This window comes from Rana temporaria, chromosome 8 (assembly GCF_905171775.1).
Source record: "Rana temporaria chromosome 8, aRanTem1.1, whole genome shotgun sequence".
In the NCBI taxonomy this organism is placed as follows: Eukaryota; Metazoa; Chordata; class Amphibia; order Anura; family Ranidae; genus Rana; species Rana temporaria.
Genome location: NC_053496.1, coordinates 53489023 through 53511758, shown reverse-complemented (window position 1 = coordinate 53511758; position 22736 = coordinate 53489023).

The following is a 22736-nucleotide window of genomic DNA, read 5'->3' as shown; positions in this document are numbered from 1 at the left end:
TATTCTATTAATGAATACAAAGCCTGCTTGGATTGGCTTTGAGATTTAGAGAGGCGTGGGCTGATGATATTACAACCTCTGCCAATCTGAGCATGCTTTTGTATTCATTAACTACTTAAGCCCTGGACCATTTTGTAGCTAAAGGACCAGGCCCCTTTTTGCGATTCGGCACTGCGTCGCTTTAACTGACAATTGAGCGGTCGTGCGACGTGGCTCCCAAACAAAATTGACGTCCTTTTTCCCCCACAAATAGAGCTTTCTTTTGGTGGTATTTGATCACCTCTGCGGTTTTTATTTTTTGCGCTATAAACAAAAATAGAGCGACAATTTTAAAAGAAATGCTATATTTTTTGCTATAATAAATATCCCCAAAAAATATATAAAAATTAATTTTTTTTCCTCAGTTTAAGCCGATACGTATTCTTGTACATATTTTTGGTAAAAAAAAAATTGCAATAAGCGTTTGGTTTGCGCAAAAGTTAGAGCATCTACAAAATAGGGGATAGTTTTATAGCATTTTTATCAAAAAAATTTTTTTTTACTAGTAATGGCAGTGATCAGTGATTTTTATCGTGACTGCGACATTATGGTGGATACATCGGACACTTTTGGGGCCATTGTCATTTTTACAGCGACCAGTGCTATAAAAATGCACTGATTACTGTGAAAATGACACTGGCAGTGAAGGGGTTAATCTGTAGGGGGCGCTGAAGGGGTTAAGTGTTTCCTAGGGAGTGATTACTACTGTGTGGGGGTGTGGCTTGGCGTGTGACGTCACTGATCGTCGTTCCCTATGACAGGGAACAGTTGATCAGTGGCAGTCACACTAGGAAGAACGGGGAAAGGTTTGTTTACACTTGAAAAGAAAAAATGAACTTGCGTTACAGAATTAAAAATATATGTTAAAATGTGACAGGGAAAGTATAAGATTTGCAAATGCAATTAAATGTGATTTAGAAATGTGATTAAAATGATAAAATATAAGGCAGATAGTAAAAGGGAAGAACAGTTTATTAGGTGGCTGCCTCTACTTTAATTATCCCACCTGGATGGGTTAATGAATGAATAGGAATTAGGTAGGTGCCAAATCTACTAACTAACAACTATAATGTACTCATGCTAGTGTATTAAATTGGAATATAAATTATATGAATACAAATAATAAAAATAAAATAAAGTGATAAATTGCTATGCAAACATGCAGTGAATATAATGATTAAATTCAGGTGATGCGTGAAGTTATATTAAATACGTGACAAATTAATAAATAATTAATAAATATTAATAGTGGGTTTAAATCAGTCCATGATAATTAAAAAGGAGAAGAAAGTGCTTTGTGCTGAATCCAGAAAATTGCTAGAAAAAAACTGTGTTTGTGTTCCATGCAGTGACACCTTCTTCTGTGCTCTGATAGCTACCACACTCACCAGATCCAGCCCCCCCTCTTGGGGTGGAAAGCTTTCACAGTGTATGCCCTGTGCTGCACTCTGGTGTTTTCTCGTTCCCTTTGTTCCACTTTCAGTTACATAGTTACATAGTTAGTCAGGTTGAAAAAAGACACAAGTCCATCCAGTTCAACCACAACCAACAATAAACATATGTAGAGAGAAGGGATCCCAATGGTGTGATACCGTTTTATATTTTGTACTTTATTTAGTTTTAAAAAAGGTACTCACAATACAACTGGTTAAAATAGGCAGTGTTATTCAAAATCTCGGAAGTGTATGGTGACAGCGGTAATCGCCCATATGAGGGAAGGTCCACTTTAGCAGGATTGGCCTACGGGCTATGAGAAGAACTCTACAAATAGTGATCACCAAATTGATCCATAAAGGGTAGCTGTCCATTTTAAGCATGCATACTTTGGCCTTGTCCTTTTATGAAAAATAAAGCTTGAACTTAAAAAAATTCAAATAAATCTAGAGACCTAGAATATGAATCCACCTTGATTAAAATCTGGGTACCCCCATAGAAACATCAAACACAAATGTGTTAGAAAAAATATTTCTATTTCAAGAAAACAAGTGATTAGCGTGAATAAAATAAAAGGAAGATTTTGTTTTTTCTTTAAAAGGGAAAGTGAGACAGTATGTACTGTATTTTTTGCCATATAAGACGCACCCAATTTTAAAGGAGGAAAATCTAGAAAAAAAAAGATTCTGAACCAAATACTGTAGTAAAATATTTGCCCCCCACTGGTCATCACCATCACACCACCCCCACATTAGTAATAGCCAGTAACATTGCCCCCACATTAGTAATAGCCAGTAACATTGTCCCCCACATTAGTAATAGCCAGTAACATTGCCCCCACATTAGTAATAACAGCCAGTAACATTGCCCCCAACATAGTAATAACAGCCAGTAACACTGCCCCCAACATAGTAATAATAGCCAGTAACATTGCCCCCAACATAGTAATAATAGCCAGTAACAGAAAGTAACACTGCCCTCAACATAGTAATAATAGCCAGTAACATTGCCCCCCAACATAGTAATAACAGCCAGTAACATTACATTGCCCTGCCCCCTAATAGCCAGTCCAACACACCTCACTGTTCCTCCGATGCGTGCTCTGTTAGGATCCGCGCGCAGAGGGGTGATGACGTCAGTGCACACCGCCGCCGGGTGTACCAAGATGGAGGACGGGCCCTGGAGCTAGGCCAAAGCTGCGGTCTTTCCTAAGGCCATGGCGGCATTCTGTTCCCGTTCGGATCGCCGATCGGACAGGTAAACTTGTCTATTCGCCGTATAAGACACACCAACTTCCCCCCCCCCAGTTTTGGGGAAGAAAAAGTGCGTCTTATACGGCGAAAAATACGGTATGTAAATTTTAATAAACATACATTCCTAACCATAAAATATAAAGACAAATTTAATTCCTATTAAACTTTCAAATTTTCTATTGCTGCAAGTTAAAGAAGCATCCCAATTTCTTGGAAAAGAAAACATCCAGCGTTCTATATATTTTATTTTAAAGCTATCTTATTCTACCAAATATGCTAGGGAAGATGGCCATCAAGTGTCTAGAATTATACAATCTAGAACAGCAACATATCCTCAGGTATCGTCACCCTGTATGGAGCATGAAATTGTGTTTTATTTCCTCAAATAAAATATGAACATATTTAATAATGCATCTAATATTTGAATTTTCTTTTCCAATTGGTTTCATTAAGGTTATAAACAATACAGATATAAAACTGTACAAGACAGTATAGAGAAGTACCGGTACATGACAGCCATTATTGACTATTAATTCTGGGCTATGATTATAGTTCTGAAGAACAGGAGATATATCCTCCAAAGAAGAACTGCATGATCGGAGGCACCCCTATCTTAGACAATTGGTCAGATTATCTCAGCCATGAATCGATCATGACAGCTGGTCATTATGTTGGCATTCACAGCTCGAAACTGGGAGTGGGACCAATGGCGATCGACCAGTGGTCCTAGATAGCTCCCCAAACTATTAAAGCGTTTCATAAGTGAGAAAGGGATAAAAGGAAGAAAGGGGAAAGAGACAGCGAGCCTCTCTTGGCACACTAAGAGCTTATCCTCAGATCTGACAAGGTTGAGCCCATCAGGTATGGAATCCAGGGGTCCCATATTTTTTCAAATTGGGGAAGCTTGTCCTGCAGGATGGCAGAGAGGTGTTCATTTACATATCCAGGAAAACCTATTCTTTAAGAAGTCAAAAGATAGCACCGAGGATTTCCAGGCTCTTGTAATCATTATTTTGGCTTCTGCAAAAATTAAGGGTGAGTCTCCCCTAATAGGGTGTCCGAGGAGTGCCTGTTGCGGGGACTTAATCAGATTGGTCCTCGTGAGAGAATAGATAACGTTTTAGCTTTAGATCCAGAATCGACAAGCTTTTGGGCACATCCACCATATTTGATACACTGTTCCCTCATGGCTGCACTCTTGAAAACACAAGGGGAGGCTCCCGGCACCCATTGGGCAATTCTAGCGGGGATAATATAAAAATGTTAGTTACTGAGCTTATTTATAAGTTTTAATATAGCTACACTTAAATTGTGTACTTTCTAAATAGTAGTGCAGTCTGATTTAAAAAAAATGGCAAAGATGGTATTAAATTAACTATTGACCTTAACCCGAAGGTAAATAGCATAGATTTGAACCTATACCTTCCCATAAATCTGTTAAGAGTCAAAGCATGTAACCTCCACTCTAGTAGGGTTGATGGTAATAATGTGGGGGGGAAAAAAAGGTAGAAAGTTGCCATGAAATGTTGCCAATAATGAATCAAACGTTATAATAAGTAAGTAGTAGACTGGAAAGTTGTCTAAAGGATTGGTGTAGAGGTTAAGCTTCCAGCCTATGAAGGTATCAGCTCACCAAGGTTGGGAGCTGACGCTGGTTCAAATCCCGGTCAGTGTTTCTCCAGGACCCCAGTGGTACGCTGTGAGGACAAGAAGGAGGAACATAATATATTGAAGTAGTAGTGTAAGAATGTTTTATAACAGCTGCTTCCTTGAAGGGAGCAGCTTGTTTTATAGAAACATATAGAAACATATATATGTTTTCTACATGCCTTCAGCAGCAACACAAGTATATTATTTCCTACAATCTAAGGATTGAGAGCTGGGACACAGTGTGATAAAGTGACTTGTCCAAGGTCACAAGGAGCCGACGCTAGAATAACATCCAACGCCTTTCAGGAAGTCTCCCATGGCTACACTGGCCTTCAGAGTACTTAACCTGCGAGTTGTGGCCCCTTCACTGGTGAAAGGCAGACATGGGGATTAGAACCCACGTCGTTCAGGAAGTCTCCCATGGTTGCTTTGACCGTCAGAGTACTTAACCTCTAGGCTATGCCTGCTTCACCAAGGTTTTGGCTGGAAAAAAGTAACTTTTATCACCATGGCTTGAAGTAGTGAATTCCGGATGCTTTTATTGGATCTCATTCTCACCAGGAATCACAACTACTAATACAGCAGACTCTGTGAACTTTTAGAATCTACAGCATGAGTAATCTTTCAAACCAAATAACTGGTGATTTAGTCTTACTGGATTTACAACTGGTTTGTAAGAGGCTATGCCGTTAGATTATGGAACATTAGTTAAACAAATGAACCCTTACAATGCCAAGCTAATAAATAAAAAATAGAAATAAATGCACCTATTTATTTTTTTCAAAAGGTGGACTTGCCTGTAAAGAAAAAAGTGGTGTAACCCATAAAATGGAACATGTATTTGTAATTGTAATCTTGTCTGTGACAGTTTTTTATACTGCTTTATTTTTTAAAGTTTTCAGAAATAGCTCTTGTGTAAAATAAAAAAAAATCCCTTAAGTAGTATTAAACCCAAAAGCAAACATGTTTATCAATTCTTAGAGAGCGATGGCTGTATTCGTTTCCTTTGTTAGGCTTTCTTTCTTATATACAGTGGAACCTTGGATTACAAGCATAATCTGCTCCAGGAGAATGCTTGTAATCCAAAGCACTCGCATATCAAAGTAAGTTTCCCCATAGAAGTCAATAGAAACAAAGATAATTAGTTCTGCATTGACTTCTATTACATGCAATACCGCATGTGGCCAGAGGTGGGGGGGGCGCCGGTAAGACACGGAGATACTTGGAGTATTTCCAAATGGCTCAGAGTGTCACCGGTGCCCCGGCACCTCTGGCCAAATGCGACACTGCACACCTCAGAGACTTGAATCCTGCTCATTTGCGAGACAAAACTTGCAAACCAAGTTAGGAGTTTGAAGAAAAAAAAAAGAAAATGCTTGTATTGAGAAACGCTCATTAACCGCGTTACTCGCAATCCAAGGTTCCACTGTATTTATCTGGTGATCCAGCCAGAAAATCTGTGTTTTTTTCAAAGCACCAGCAGAATATATCAGTTTACATGGAAACAAACCACTTAACATTGGCAGGGGTGATTAAAATTATCATTTTATTTATGCAAAGCCTTTATCACTAAAGTGTTATAAAGTGTGAGCTGGAGTTTGGCTTCAATTTGTTTAGTGTATTTAAATCTGCTAATACCTTTAATTGTAGCCTTCCCCCACACTGACAATGCTGCTGTGCCACCTGTGTTCATTCCTCCCGAGTTGTGTCTTCTTTTTTGAGGCAAATAAGCTAAAGTAGAACAAAACCGATGTGGCCACCTCCAATGAGAGCAGGCCATTAATGTCACTTATCCTAAGCAGCATAGAAAATGAATGGTAATCATCTCTTCTATGGTAAATTAACTAGCTGTTCACATAACGAATGAGCTGCAGCTCAGTCACAAGGAAGGTCCTCCAGTTTTATCTTTTATGGCTGCACAGATATCGTTTCACTTTCTATGCGGTGGGCATGTAGATGGTATGCATTGCTGGGACAAGAGCACCCAGGGCAAAGATGGTAGATTACGTGCCCTCGCCATCAGGTGGAGTACCAGTAGAGTCCCCCCTTTACCTTGTGTCCTCAATAGAGTCCCCCCTTTACCTTGTGTCCTCCTAACATTGGATGTCCCCAATAAAATCCCCCTTTATATCAGGTGCCCCTATGCTCCTGAGCTGTTGCCGCCGCCCCCCCCCCCCCTTTGTACTGAGAGATCAGTACTCACAGCGTCTCTTCCCTCTCCCCGGACATGTGACAAGTCACATGACAGTGGGGGAGATGAAGGAGGACACAGTCTGCCCTCCTTCCACCGCAGTGCTGAGACAGCTGTCCCCTTAAAGCGTAGTTCCACCTAAAAATGGAACTTCCGCCTAACCCACTCCTCGCCCCCTTACATGCCACATTTGGCATGTAATTTTTTTTGGGGGGGGGAGTGGGGGCTTCAGGAGAAGGGGACTTCCTGTCCCACTTCCTCCTTCCGCCGAGGGGCTGGAAAGGCGATTAGCTTAATCGCCTTCTTGCAGCCCCTCCCTGTAGGCGAGCGCCTGTCCAATCGGATGGCGCATGCGCAGTGGGTGCCCGGCCGTGAAGCCGAAAGCTGTCACTGCCGGGTGCCCACACTAGGAATGAAGACGCCGGCCGGTGAGGAGCGGAGCCCCGGCGCGTGCTGGAGCAGGTAAGTGTCTGTTTATTAAAAGCCAGCAGCTACACTTTTTGTAGCTGCTGACTTTTAATAAACTTAAAAAAAAAGTCTGGAACACCCCTTTAAGTCCTCTTATAATGGACTGTTAAAAAGGGGGACTTAGTCATGTAGTCAAGCCCCCCTCTATAGTAGGCATCATCAGGAATTCAGGGGATTGCGCTAAAGACCCTAAATCTAGTAGAGGATTATCAAAGGACAGCCTTATCAGCTGAAAAACCAGTGCCAGATTCAAATACAATTCCTAAACCACCATATGTAGCATTTATGGCTCAAACATTTCCACTTAATAGAATAAAAACGTACTTTCTCCATCCAAGTAACCTACTCGCTCTTCACCCACCCATCACAAAGTGAATCTGTGAAGTCCTAGGAAGTAGGTAAGCCAACAATGGTGCCCCAACCTCCCCTTTCTATAGGCCATAATCCGAACCTTTACTGGCAAATTAGGCTTTGGTATGAGACTGCCGATCAGAAAGGACAGCGCTTGCTGACTCTAATAAGGTACAAAGGATCCAGGGACTCCTCTAGCCCATGCAAAATAACATGAAGAGTAACAGGTATTTTCAGTGCAGCAGTGTTGTTTTATAACTTTTTCATTTTACGAGTAGCTCCAGCTTTGAGAAGGAAAGGAAAAAAAACAAACTATAAAATGTATTAAGGATTTATCATCTTTGCTTCTGTTCCGGGGAAAATATGAGCACCCTTTTACTGTGGATTACCACAGAGCCAAAAGTAAGGTAGGGTTGGCTAAATAAAAAGCTAGCCAATGTATATAGAATACCACTCACTCTCTACTTTGCCCCACACATAATAAATCTGCCTAGAACAGCCAGGAGGAAGAGATATCTCTGTCAAGGCTCTAGTGAATGTTCATAGCAGATACAGAACAATGCAGATATAAAGCTGCTATAAAAAGAAAAGACAAACTGCTGAAATAATCCAGAAAAGATATCCATTTAGGCCAAGTTTAATATGTGTGGTTGGGGAAGAGGGGGGCAGTCAAAATGTACGGTTGAGCTGCATTTTTGGTACCTCTTCCTGAAACAGCAAAAGGTAGCAGATGGGGTGTTTTCATGCCACTGTCTACCCAATATGCAGCACCAAACACAATACAATACATTCAGAGGAATGCGGAAGTGCTGCAAATGCACATGGCTGTGCCATTTTGTCTGCAAAAAATTGGGTTAACCACTTGCTTACTTAAACCCCCCCCCCCCCCCCCTACTGCCCAGACCAATTTTTTTATTTCAGTGCTGATGCACTTTGAATGACAATTGTGCGGTCATACAACACTTGGCCCTTATGGTCACTACTGATAGGTAGGCACTGGTACTGATGGGCAATGGTAGGTGACAATGATGAGCAGCAGTGTTGATGAGGCACTGATTAGTGACATTGATGTGTTGCACTCATTGGCACAGATAAGCTGGCGGCACCTCTCCCTGATCGGGACCGATGTCCCTCTGTCAGCCACCGGTGGTCGGTTTTATTTTTCTTCTCACACTCAGCGTGAGTAGAAAAAATTGCCAATTACCGGCTCTGTTTACATCACAAGATCAGCAGTCATTGGCCGACAGCTGATCACATGGTAAGTTGTCAGGATCCGATCTGTGAGCCAGCAAGTCTCAGACTCGCTGATCACAGAAGGAGCCGCATGCACCCTGCAGGGGGCAAACAGGCCGCTCAAGCAAGGGAGAACGTCTATTGATGGCCTCCTGGCAAATTAGGTCTGCGCTGTAGCCGTCACATCAGGATCGGCCCCTTACTTCAATCAACTAAGTCTCAGACTCACTGATCATAGGCCGCTCAAGCACAGAAAAGACGTCTATTGACATGCTCCCACAAAGTCGGTCCGTCATTTGGCTATAGTGCAGATGGGAAGGGGTAAATATGTAAACTGACTTTTCTGACGCGTTTATGGCAGCACACACTGGGTTGTGACTCCGCCCCCACAACCTGAAAGGATTGGTTAGCTATAAATTTGAAGGGGAGACACCCGGCATCATTCTCTTTTTTTATCCTCACCTGACAGGACGTAAATGTACAGCTTGCCTCCTACCGCTATCACCCCAGCAGGTTCAGCCTCTCCTGTTTGGAAGTCCCCCTTGTACAGTCTCTAATATAGAGCTTTATGGGGGGAACCCCGCTCTGGTGGTCTCAGGGGTTAATCCCGGCAAAATACCTGGCACTTGGACAAGCTCTAAATGAGCTTAGCTTAGGCAGTGGCTCCCTTTCTTTTCTCCCCAGTATCCTTCCTAGGGCTGTCTCTTCTTGCATATTTCTCCCTTCATTTTTCCTTTGTGATTGTTTGTACCTTTAGACCCAGCGTGCTTGCTGGGCAATGTTGTGCCATGTCCCTCTGCTCCGCCGCATCTCCCTGGCCACTCTGCGCATGCGCGGAGTGAAGACGCCGGCGGTCTCCCTCGACCTCATCCAAGATGGCGCCGGAATGCGCTCGGCGCTACTGCGCATGCGCGTATACGTCATCAGCGCCGCGAAAGTGGCGCCAAATTTAGAAATGGCAAATTTTCCTTTTTACTTTTCAGGCTGCTGCTTTGCCCGAATTCCATAGGGATTTGTTTCCCAGGTACCCTAGCTCCTTCCCCCTTCAAGGCTTACCTGATTTTCCACCCTGCTTGTATTTTTTTTTTCCACAATTTTTTTTTTATTATTGGTGTAAAAAGAAGCATTACAAGCATATGTGATAGTCACAATAGACAGGTATCAAAACAGAAGTATAACTGGTTTCAGTGACATGCATACATTGCAAAAAATAAATGAACAGAAAATATCCATCAAACGATACTATCAAATGGGGGGTTGGGGTAATCCAAGAGAGGGGGAAGAAAAAAGAGATGAAAAAGATGGGGGAGGGGATGGAGAGAGGGAATGAAAGTCACTCCTCCTTCAGATGGTCCTAAAGGGTGAAGGGTCTGGACATAGGGATGGGAAGAGCATGGACCCTACAGGATGTGGTCAAGTCATTAACGCATTTGTTCAGGGGGGGAAGTAGGATCTGTAGCTGTCAGAAAATGTGAAGTGGGTCCAGCATGCCCATGTTAGGGTGAATTTCTGTAAACATTCCTGGGATGTGTAAATGAGTTCTTCTAATTCTGCAATCTTTGCAATTCTAGATAGCCATTCTCTGATGGTTGGTGCATCAGGTGAGCACCAATGATTAGGGATGCATAACCTGGCTGCATTCACCATATGCATGGCTAAAGACTTGTGGTAAGAGCTTTTCGGAAGGGTTGAATGGTGTAGGAGGTACGGGGCAGGGTTGTAGTCTAGCTCGTATGTTGTTACCGTCTTAATGATGGAGTGCACCTTCTCCCAAAACGGTTGGATGGACCCACACTCCCACCATATGTGAATCATGGATCCCACATCAGTGTTACATCGCCAACAAATGTTAGGGATTGTGGGCGAGAATTTGTGTAGACGTGAAGGGGTCCTGTACCACTTGGTAATGATTTTATACCCATTTTCTTGGATCGCTACATTTAATGAACTTTTGTGGGCCGTCGTGTATATGTTTGTCCAGTCCTCGTCTGTGAGGGTCAATTTAAGATCCTTCTCCCAGGATTCATGTAGGTGTTTGGAGGAGGATGGGAAGGAGTCTGTCTGGAGGAAGGTGTAGATGGATGAGATGAGGTGCCTTTGTGGGGCTTGCCGAAGGCTCAGAGATTCGAAGCAGGTAAGGGGCCTGGACCAGGTCGTATTCGGGGCTTTAGACAAAAGATAGTGTCTCATTTGTCTGTATGGCCAAAACGGGATAGACTGCGTGCGCGACTCAGCTGCCAGTCTCTCATAAGGCTACGGGTTCCCTCCCCGAAACAAGTGTTTCGCGAAGATATCCGAGTGTGGCCATTCTTTCTGGAGAAACGAGGGGTCGCCCGGGGGGAAGTCCGGGTTCCCCCTTAGTGACGTCAGTGGGCCTAGATGGGAGGAGATGTTATGTTGGGAAACCGCTTTATTGAAAGCTACTAGAGTTGGGTAGATAAGCGGGTGGGCTACCCTGCTTGTATTTTAACCACCTTTTGTACTTTCCTCTAGTTTCCACATCTGCTGCTGTCTCTGGTCACTTCATGGAGCCCACTGCCCTCACAGACCACTACCAGCAAACAAGGTATGGAGGCCGTCATAGGACTAGGTAAGTAGTGAAGAGACAAAAGAGAGCTGGTCACTAAAACACTGCTTTTTTTTGCAGTCCCATCAGGTCAAAAGACGCAAGCCCGTGGCGCAGGGAGAGATCCAGACATGCACATCAAGCAGGAGGTCCAGCAGAAGTCGTTCAAGATCATCCTCCCGCTACCATCGATCGAGGCATAGCCGGTCTCACCGCAGACGGTCACCCTCATTGCACCGCAAACATTACCATACCCGTCCCGCAGCAAACTCTTGCTGGGTGTGCGGTGCTACTGCGTTGCCAGGAAAACTAGCTCGTCGCACCTGCTTTAATGAAGCAACCAGAGAGAAAGAGGCGGACGCTAGAGTGGCTACAGATCTCATAAGGGAGTCAGTGCGGGAATCAATCTGGACCGTGGCTCCTCTGGCCTGCGATGATCCCACCCCAGGCACTTCATCTGCTTCCGGTCCGTATGCCCAGCTAGCAGAGACCCATTCCGATCATGAAGAACGTGAGCTGGTGTCGGGATTTGACTTTGGCTTGGTCGAACCTTTTGCCCGTTCTGTTAAGGAAGCTATAGGTTGGGAAGAACCCGTAGCGGAACCACTGAAGGTTGGGAAGTACTTCCCCGAGTTAAGGAGGGATCCCGAACGGTTTCCCTTCATTGAAGAGTTGGAAGACCTCATTAAGGAAGAGTGGGAAAAAACAGATAAGCGACCTGGTCTGTCCAATAAGCTTGCCAAGTTGTACCCTCTGAAGGAGTCTAAAGTTTCTTCCCTCATTAACGCTTCCATTGTTGATTCGTCCCTAATGCGGCTCGCCAGGCACGTCACTTTGCCAATAGAAGACGCAGTCTCCTTCTGAGATGTTCTCGACCGTAAGATCGACTTGGAGTTGAAAAAAGCATACTCTACGGCGGGGGGAGCATGTAGACCAGCTATTGCCACAGCGGCTGTCGCCAAGGCCATTTCCACATGGGAAAAAGCCCTCATAGAAGGGGGACGTAATATCCTCTTTGCAAGAGATCAGGCTAGCAGGCGACTTTGTGGCAGGGGCTTCAGTAGATGTCATTCGCTCCTCGGCTAGGTCTATGTTAGCCTCAGTGATGGCCCGCAGAGCCTTATGGCTGAAGCCTTGGGTCGCTGACACGGCTTCGAAATCAAACTGGTGCAAAATACCGTATGATGGCACGAACCTGTTCGGCGCAAAATTGGACTCGGCGATCTCCAAAGTCACTGGGGGAAAGTCGGGCTGACCCTACCTTCAGGCGTAATCTGCCTGATAGATACAGAGAAGCCAGATCCTATCGCCCCGGCAAGGAGTTCAGGAGAGATTGGAGACCTACTCGCTCTTCCTTTGCGAGGGTTCAGAAGACCAAGGCCACTACTGCGGGGGACCAACAAAAGTCCTTTTGAAGTCTTGCCTGCCCACCCAGCTCAGGTGGGCGCCAGGCTCAGGAGTTTTGCACAAGTATGGTCAGAACACATAAAAGGATCCATGGACTCTCTCCACGATCAAACATGGCCACAAATGAAACTTTATGGGGGCATGGCCTCACACTGTCTTCCAACCCACCAAAATAATATCGTCCCTAGACAAGAGGAAGCTACTCATTCAATATGTCTCAGAGTTAATTTAGAAAGGAGCAGTCGTAGAAGTTCCTTCGCACCAAAAGGGCAGGGGATTTTATTCCCCTCTATTTTTGGTGCGAAAGAAGTCAGGGGACCTACGGCCCGTGCTGGACCTCAAACGGCTCAACAGAAGAATTCAGATAGAGGCTTTCAAGATGGAGTCTCCAGTCCATTCTTCTGGCAGTGAATCTAGGAGATAGGCGTCTGATAAATCTATTGGCAGCATCCAATCTTCATGTGCCAATTTATCCCGCATTACAGAAATTTTTACGATTTTCCATCGGCCAACATCACTTCCAGTTCCGATGCCTACCATTCGGCATCTCTTCGGCACCCAGGACGTTCACAAAGGTCCTTCTCCCTCTCATAGCACTCCTCAGGGAGAGAGGGTTGTGGGTACATCACTACCTGGACGATATCCTGCTCTTAGCAGCGAATCGGGAGACTCTGCTCCTCCAGCGGGAGATCCTAATCTCGACCCTCCAGAACTTCGGCTGGTTAATCAACTGGCGGAAGAGCAGCCTTCACAGGTTATGATATTTCTGGGGGCAGAATTGGATACAAAACAGGGTGCAGCTGCCCTTAGAAAAGGTAGAACCCTTAGCGCGGAAGGTGCGGAATCTATTGTCCTCCAGACTTACGTCGACCAGAACCTGCCTCAGCATGCTGGGCTCTATGTCATCAACCATACCCATGGTACAGTGGTCCCAATGGCACATGAGAACCTTACAGAACGCCTTTCTCAAACAATGGGACAGAGCCTCAATGCACCAACCCATCAGTATCCCCAGCCAAGTAAAGCACGCTCTTTGGTGGTGGACTCATCGTCCCAACCTCAGAAGATTCAGGCATATAGCTCCTCCAGATCCAGAGATAGTAACATCAGATGCCAGCGAGAAGGGTTGGGGAGCACACTACCTGGATCAGACAGCCCAGGGACAGTGGCACTTCCCTGCTCAGGGCACAGTTTCAAACATACTGGAGCTCCGAGCGGCATTCCAGGCCCTCTTAGCCTTCGCACCTCTGCTACAAGGGAAGAGCGTCCTAATCCGGATAGACAACAAGGTGGCGGTGGCCTACATTCAGAGACAGGGCGGTACCCGAAGCCACACACTATTAGAGGAGGTTCACCCCATAATGGAATGGTCCCAGGTATGGGAGGTCAATACCCGACCTCCAATCCATCTACCGGTATCAGCAGTCCTCCTACACCAAGGTCCGTTCCTCCATCCGGCCCCATATAGGCTCCACCTGACAGCCTGGAGGTTGAGAGGGCTAGACTAAGAGAAAAGGGATGTTCCCAGGCGGTTATAGCAACTTTAATGCAAGCCAGGAAGATCACCACAAACAACATCTATACCAGAGTTTGGGAAAGATTCGCCCACTTGGCACAACTTAAGAGGTTGGGATCCCATCTCGCCTGATCCTTACCAAATCCTGGAGTTCCTGCAAACGGGAGTCGATAAAGGCCTAAATTCAAGCACCATAAAAAGGTACAGATCTCTGCTCTGTCTGCCAAGACTGGCCCCAGATGGGCCTTGCATCCTTTGATTATCCAGTTCATGAAGGCATGCATTAAAATCAGGCCACCCAGGAAACCATCCTTTCCGGCTTGGGATCTTTCGCTGGTTCTAGAGGCACTTTACAATCCACCTTTCTTCCCACTCAACTCAATTTCCTTATGGGACCTGACCCTAAAGTTGTCCTTCCTCATTGCTATTGCTTCGGCTAGGAGAGTGTCGGAATTACAAGCTCTCATGTCTAAAGAACCATACTTAGTCATCCTGCCCGATAGGTAGGTACTGGGGCCTTCAGATCGCTTCCTTCCAAAAGTTACTTCGGCCTTCCACTACAGCCAAGACATCATCTTGCCATGCCTTTCCAACGAGAATGGCGAACCTCATGCCTTGGACATTAAAGCGGAGGTTCACCCATGGAGAACACATTTTCCCCTTAGATTAATGCTCGTTTTGTCTAGGGGAATCGGCTATTTGTTTTAAAATATGATCCGTACTTACCGTTTACGAGATGCATCTTCTCCGTCGCTTCCGGGTATGGGCTGCGGGACTGGGCGTTCCTTCTTGATTGACAGTCTTCCGAGAGGCTTCCGACGGTCGCATCCATCGCGTCACGATTTTCCGAAAGAAGCCGAACGTCGGTGCGCAGGCGCAGTATAGAGTCGCACCGACGTTCGGCTTCTTTCGGCTACTAGTGACGCGATGGATGCGACCGTCGGAAGCCTCTCGGAAGACTGTCAATCAAGAAGGAACAATTGCTCCCGAAGACCCATAACCGGAAGCGACGGAGAGGATGCATCTCGAAAACGGGTAAGTACTGCTCATATTTTAAAACAAATAGCCGATTTCCCTAGACAAAACGAGCATCCAGCTATGGGGAAAAGAGGGGGAAAAAAACAGAAATGGGTGAACTCCCGCTTTAAGTCTACAATTTCCAACTATCTGTCGACTACTACCCACTTTTGGTCGACAGATGCACTCCTAATTATACCTCACAGAGCCAGACGAGGCCAAGCAGCCACTTCCCGTACCATCGCCTCTTGGCTTAGTCAAGGCTATTGAAAAAGCATATTCCACTCAACAGCTGCAGATCCCGGAAGGCGTCAGGGCGCACGCAACCAGGGCAGTGGCAACCTCTTGGGCAGCATATTGTGGTGTTTCTTCGGAAACTATCTGCAGAGCAGCAACCTGGTCTTCCAGGCATACCTTTATCTCCCACTACATAGTGGACGCCGCTCACTTGGCTACAGCCGAATTTGGCAGATCTGTCATCAGGGCCAATTCTTCTGCACTATAGGGAATAAATACTATTTGCATTGAACCCTCCCGACTGGCGAGTTATTTCCCAGTGTGTGCTGCCATGAATGCGTCAGGAAAACGGAAAATTGTATACTCACCTTTCCGTAATTTTCCTTTCCTGACGCATCTTCATGGCAGCACACAGCTGCCCACCCTATTGTTCAATGATGATATATACGGAGAATGATGCCGGGTGTCTCCCCTTCAAATTTATAGTTAACCAATCCTGTCAGGCTGTGGGGGCAGAGTCACAACCCAGTGTGTGCTGCCATGAAGATGCGTTCAACAGAAGCCATGGTCCGCAGAGACCTTCCAAAGAATCAGAGGGATCTCATTGTTAAAAGGTATCAGTCAGGAGAATGGTACAAAAGAATTTCCAAGGCATTAGATATACCATGGAACACAGTCATCATCAAGTGGAGAAAATATGGCAAAACAGTGACTTTACAAAAAACTGGACGTCCCTCTAAAATTTGAGGAGACAAGAAAACTGGTCAGGGAGGCTGCCAAGAGGCCTACAGCAACATTAAAAGGATCTGCAGGAATATCTGGCAAGTACTGGCTGTGTGGTACATGCAACAACAATCTCCCATATTCTTCATATGTCTGGGCTATGGGGTAGAGTGGCAAGACGGAAGCCTTTTTAATTACTAAGAAAAACATCCAAGCCGGGCTAAATTTTGCAAAAACACAACTGAAGTATCCCAAAAGCATGTGGGAAAATGTGTTATGGTCTGATGAAACCAAGCTTAAACTTTTTTTGGCTAGAATTCCAAAAGATAGGTTTGGAGCAAAAACACTGCACATCACCAAAAGAAAACCATACCCACCACAAAGCATGGTGGTGGCAGCATCATGTTTTAGGGAGGGGAAAACTGCCGCTCCAGGTGAGTGCACTATGCAATCAGTGTCCTCTCAGAACCAAATGGGTGTCGGCAATGCATGAAGCAAAACTTTGAAGAGAAAATATGGACAGCGGCACACCAAAACAACCTTGAAAAGGTGGCCTTTAATGGTAAAAGGAAAAAAGGCACTACAAAGCACATATACGCCACTGCTTGCTGTGCTTTGAAGTGCCTTTTTTCCTTTTACCATTAAAGGCCACCTTTTCAAGGGTTTTTTGGTGTGCGGCTGTCCATATTTTCTCTTCAAAGTTTTGCATCATGTTTTGGGGCTGTTTTTCTTCAGCTGGAACAGAGGCCTTAGTTAAGGCCAACGGAATTATGACCAGTTCCAAATACCAGTCAATATTGGCAAAAAAAAACTTCAGGCTTCTGCTAGAAAGCTGAACATGAAGAGGAACTTCATCTTTCAGCATTAGAAGGACCCAAAACCTACATCCAAATCAACAAGGGAATTGCTCAACCAGAAGAAGATTCAAGTTTTGGAATGCCCCAGCCAGAGCCCAGACCCGAATCCAATTGAAAATCCATTGGCAGAGGGTTGTGCACAGTAGACACCCTCACAATCTGAAATATTTGGAATGTTTTTGCAAAATGTGCCATGCTAATAGACTCATACCCCAAAAACCTGAGTGCAGTAAGAAAAGCAAAAGCTGCTTCAACAAAGTATTAGAGTAAGGGTGTGCACACTTATGCAACCATTTTATTTTTTTATTTTTACTTCCCTCCACCTAAAAGATTTTAGTTTGTTGTTCCAACTGAGTTGCACAGTTTATAGGTCACATTAAAAGGTGGAAACATTTCTAAAATGATTTATCTTTGTCTCATTTTTTTTACATGACAGAAACCTGACATTTTAACAGGGGTGTGTACATATGTTTTATATCCACTGTACATCCTGTGTTATAAGAGGGTGTGCGTACTTACGCAACCTCATTTTAGTTTTACTTACCCCCTAAAAGATTTCAGTTTGTTTTTCAACTAAGTTGTACAGTTTATAGGTCACATTAACCACTTAAGGTCCGCCTCCTGCACATATACGTCGGCAGAATGGCACGGCTGGGTACAGGTACGGCGCCTGCGACCCGATCCGAAGCTCCGGGACCGCGGGTCCCGCGGACCCGATCGCCGCTGGAGTGCGGCGATCGGTCCCCGGAGCTGAAGAACGGGGGAGAGCCATGTGTAAACATGGCTTCCCCGTGCTTCACTGTGGCGGCTGCATCGATCGTGTCATCCCTTTTATAGGGAGACACGATCGATGACGTCAGACCTACAGCCACACCCCCCCCTACAGTTGTAAACACACACTAGGTGAAACGAAACTCCTACAGCACCCCCTGTGGTTAACTCCCAAACTGCAACTGTCATTTTCACAATAAACAATGCAATTTAAATGCATTTTTTGCTGTGAAAATGACAATGGTTCCAAAAATGTGTCAAAATTGTCCGAAGTGTCCACCATAATGTCGCGGTCACGAAAAAAATCGCTGATCGCCGCCATAAGTAGTAAAAATTTTTTTTTTATAAAAATGCAATAAAACTATCCCCTATTTTGTAAACGCTATAAATTTTGCGCAAACCAACCGACAAACACTTATTGCGATTTTTACCAAAAATAGGTAGAAGAAAACATATCGGCCTAAACTGAGGAAAAAAAAAGTTTTTTTATATGTTTTTCGGGGATATTTATTATAGCAAAAAGTAAAAAATATTGAATTTTTTTCAAAATTGTCGCTCTATTTTTGTTTATAGCGCAAAAAATAAAAACCGCAGAGGTGATCAAATACCACCAAAAGAAAGCTCTATTTGTGGGAAAAAAAGGACGCCAATTTTGTTTGGGAGCCACGTCGCACGACCGTGCAATCGTCTTTTAAAGCGACGCAGTGCCGAATTGTAAAAACCCCTTGGGTCATTTAGCAGCATATTGGTCCGGTCCTTAAGTAGTTAAAAAGGTAGAAAAAGTTCTGAAATGATTTATCTTTGTCTCATTTTTTTTTTACATCACAGAAACCTGACATTTTAACAGGGGTGTGTAGACTTTGTATATCTTGTATGTTTCCTCAAAAAGTAAATTTTTTTTTTAGCTAGATTACCTGGCAACTGCCCAATATCTCCAACAGTATGCAAGTACCACCATCCTAAAATGTCACTAAACCCAATATAAACAAAAATAAATCATAATTGATCCCTGCATTTGTCTCTTCCAATTTTAGTGTCAAAAATCACATTCAATTAGAATTTTGACTTACCTGTAAAATTCCTTATCTTAGAGTAAAGGACTTTTAGGCCTCATGCTCACTGGTTTATTGGAAAACACGGTTTCTCCTGACAGGAGAATATCAGCATTAAAAACTCACCAAGCAGTTTAGCAGCAGTTGGCGTTTAGGCATTTATTTCATTGGCAGAACGTTAAATTTATTAGAAGTGCTAAACGTGCCTAGCCTTTAGCAGTGTTTTTCTTCTGGCAGAACTCTGCTGCCCCTGGATGTACTGGTAGTATGCATGGACACATAGTATAACATGCAAGGGAGTTTAGAGACACCCCTAGGAGCAGCTGTAAGAAGGTCCAGCGTGCATGAGGTCTTATTCTTAGACCATGGGTTATATGCAGCCAGGGCCGCTGATAGAAATCATGGGGTCCCGTACAGCCTACCTGACGGGGCCCCCTTCAGCTCCACCTCTGGTCCCGCCTTTAGCTCCACCCCTGGCCCCGCCTTGAAATTGTCTCTGCAGCACGTTACGGGATTGGCGGCATTGGTAGGCACCTGGAGCAGAGAACCGGGGGGGGGGGGGGCTGCCCTCTGAAATTGAAATTGAGAAGCGGGAGGGGGGGCTGCCGCGAATTGAGAAGCGGAGGGGGGCCCTTTACAAATTATTAATAAAAATGAAAAAATAAAAAAATATATAAAATATATAAAATAACCTCTGGGCCCTTTAATTAAAAAAAAAAAAAAACCTTTATAAAAAAAGGGGGTTTGCCACATGGAGTCCTCATGAGCCCTTTAATATATATATATATATATATATATATATATATATTCACACATATACACACACACACACACACACACACACACACACATATATATATATATATATATATATAAGGAATAAGAAGAAAAAAAATGAAATAAAATATGAAAAAAAAAAAAGAATTTATAAAAAAAAAGGGGGATTGCCATCCGGGGCCCTGTGGACCTTTAATTATATATATATATATATATATATATATATATATATATATATATATATATATATATATATATATAAATATAAAAGAAAAAAAAATTGTCCCTTTAATAAAAAATAAAAAAATAAATATATTAGAAAAAATATATTTTTTTTTATAAAAAATAAATAAAAAAAGGGGGGTTGCCATCCGGGGCCCTGGGGGCCTTCGGACCCCTGGGGACCCCCGGACCTCTAAAAAAATAAATAAAAAAATAGCCCTTTAATAAAAATTAAAATAAAAATATATTAAAAAAAATATATTTTTTTTAAATAAAAAATAAATAAAAAAAAGGGGAGTTGTCATCTGGGACCCTGTGGGCCTCCGGACCCCTAAAAAAAAAAGGGGGTTGCCATCCGGGCCCCTGCTGGCCCGGGGCCCCCTACAACAGGGCCAGTTGTACTGGCTTATCAGCGGCCCTGTATGCAGCCAAGATTAGGGATTGAATACCGACAACAAAATAATAAAACTGCTAGAGCCGTCCATAAAGCAAACCATATACCCTGCCCACTATATAAAACTCCAGTTTTGTAGCGAGCAATGAGGTGTGATCAAGACAGAAGGGAGGGGCCTGTGTCCTATACTGTACTCCAAGAACACACATTCTCCTGGGTCAATTTAGTTAGTGAAAACCACTGGAACTCTTGCAGCAAACATAGGAGGATCTTCCACTTCTATCTCACACAGCAGTCGAGGGAAGGCATAAACCAGCCTATTTTGAGATCAAGGAACAACAGAACATCTATTGCAAGGGCTAGAACAGGGGTAGGCAACCTCGGCCCTCCAGTTGTTTTGAAACTACAAGTCCCATGAGACATTGCAAGACCCTGACAATCACAGACATGTCTCCTAGAGGCAAAGGCATGATGGGATTTGTAATTTCACCACAGCTGGGGTGCCGAGGTTCCCTACCCCTGGGCTAGAGGATCCCTGGTCTTGGTTACAAATTTGTTCAGCTTGTTGTTGAACCTGGAGGCCAGGATGTCCACATCTGGGTTTTCTCACCATTGATAGATTTTGAAAGATCTCTGGCTGCGGAGACCACTCCTCCGAATCTAGATGTTGGCTGCCTGCCAATTGTCCACTCCAGGGATGTGGATAGCGGAGAGCGTTTAATGGGCGTTTCCAGCTAGGAAAATATCAGATGGTTTCTCCTAGGCGTAGGCTGGCTTCTGGACCCAACAGCACTTTCCAGGGCATGTCAAGGAAAGACTTTTCCAAGTCTAGGGCAGGATTGGAGATCCACCAACTCAGGCAGAGCTCTATCTGGCTGTACAACAGTATTGAGAGACAATTTTGCCCAAGAACACAGCTATGAAAAATAGAATGGTACAAAAACATCCCCTGACAGCAACTTCTCCCAACCATCCAAGAACGGTTTGGTAAGGAACAATGTCTTTCCCAGCATGGAGCACCTTGCTATAAGGCAAAAGTGATAGCCATGTGGCTTGGAGAACAAAACAAACATTTTGGGTCCGTGGCCAAGAAAACTCTCCAGCCCTTAAAGCGGTTGTAAACCCATAATAATAATAAGAAAAAAAACCTGCAAGACAAAGCCATAATGAGCATAGCATACTAGCTTATTATGAAGTACTTACCTTAGATCGAAGCCCCCTGAAGCTGTCCTAGTCTCCCCCTCCGGCCACAGACATCTCCCCAGAAGGTTACTTCCGGGTATCACTGTTCCGGTGCTGCCGGAGCTGCGATGACGTCACTCCGTGCATGCGCGCAGGAGACGTCAAAGCCGGCATTCCCAGTGCGCATGTGCCGTAGACAACGGTGTATTCCTTTTGGCAAATATCTCCTAAACCGTGTAGTCGTATGCAAGTCGTATGTGACTCGGCTCTTACAGGTTTGTGAATTTGTTTACCTATATGTGTTTTCTCATTCAGAATCAATATTGATGCCTTTACCTGAGGAAGTGAATAATTCCACAATACATGTTGAAGACACATTAGGCAGCTCCACCCGAATTATCGGTTACATCATGTTTTTGGAATTACTGTTTACCCTCTGCAATGGTTTACATTTATTGGAGGCTCTTCCTGCCATGATAGCGGGGAACAGATTTTCTTCTTTTTTTTTTTTATTATGTCGTCTTCGATGTTTATGGACTACCGACAATGTCAAAATGTTTCCACATTTTCTCACTTGTGTCCAAAACCAGATGTGAATGTTGAGGAAATACTCTCAATGTGTTTGTAATGCAGCTAAAATAATGAACTCCATCATATCAATTAAAAAGCATTTATATATAGACAAACATCAGGTAAAAACATTTTTTTTTAAACATTTACCGTATTTATCGGCGTATAACACACACTTTTCCCCTTAAAATCAGGGGGAAATCGTGGGTGCGTGTTATACGCCGATCCCGACTCTCTCTGAGTGCCGCGACAAAGACCGAGCTGAGCCGAGTGTACTGTGTACTCGGCTAAGCTCGGCTCGCAGTCACGCCCTGTCCCGCCTCCTAGCCTTTATGTCTCACCATTGGACTGCTGTGGTGTCCGTCATACGAGCCGGGCCAAGGGGCGGGACTGGGCAGGACTGCGAGAGGAGCCGAATACACAGGAAATCCGGCTCTGTATAGCTCGGCTGAGGCGCTAAATTTAAAAATACATAATGCTGCAATTTTGGGCAAGGTGCAGATGGACACTTATAAGGCTGGATGGACTCTGTGCAAGGTTGCAGATGGATGCTGGACAAGGCTGCTGATGGATGCTGGGCAAGACAGCAGATTGACACTGATAAGGCTGCATTGATGGGCATTTAAAATGTACGTTTTTTTTCCCCTTAAACTTCCCTTCTAAGCTTGGGGTGCGTGTTATTCGCCGATAAATACGGTACCTAAAACACCAGACATAAATTGTCTATTGCACATGTGTCAAACACATGGCTTTTTTTTTTTTTTTTTTTTCAGTCAAACGTTTCAGTTCTGTCACCTGCTCACCACTGTCACTTGTACACACATTC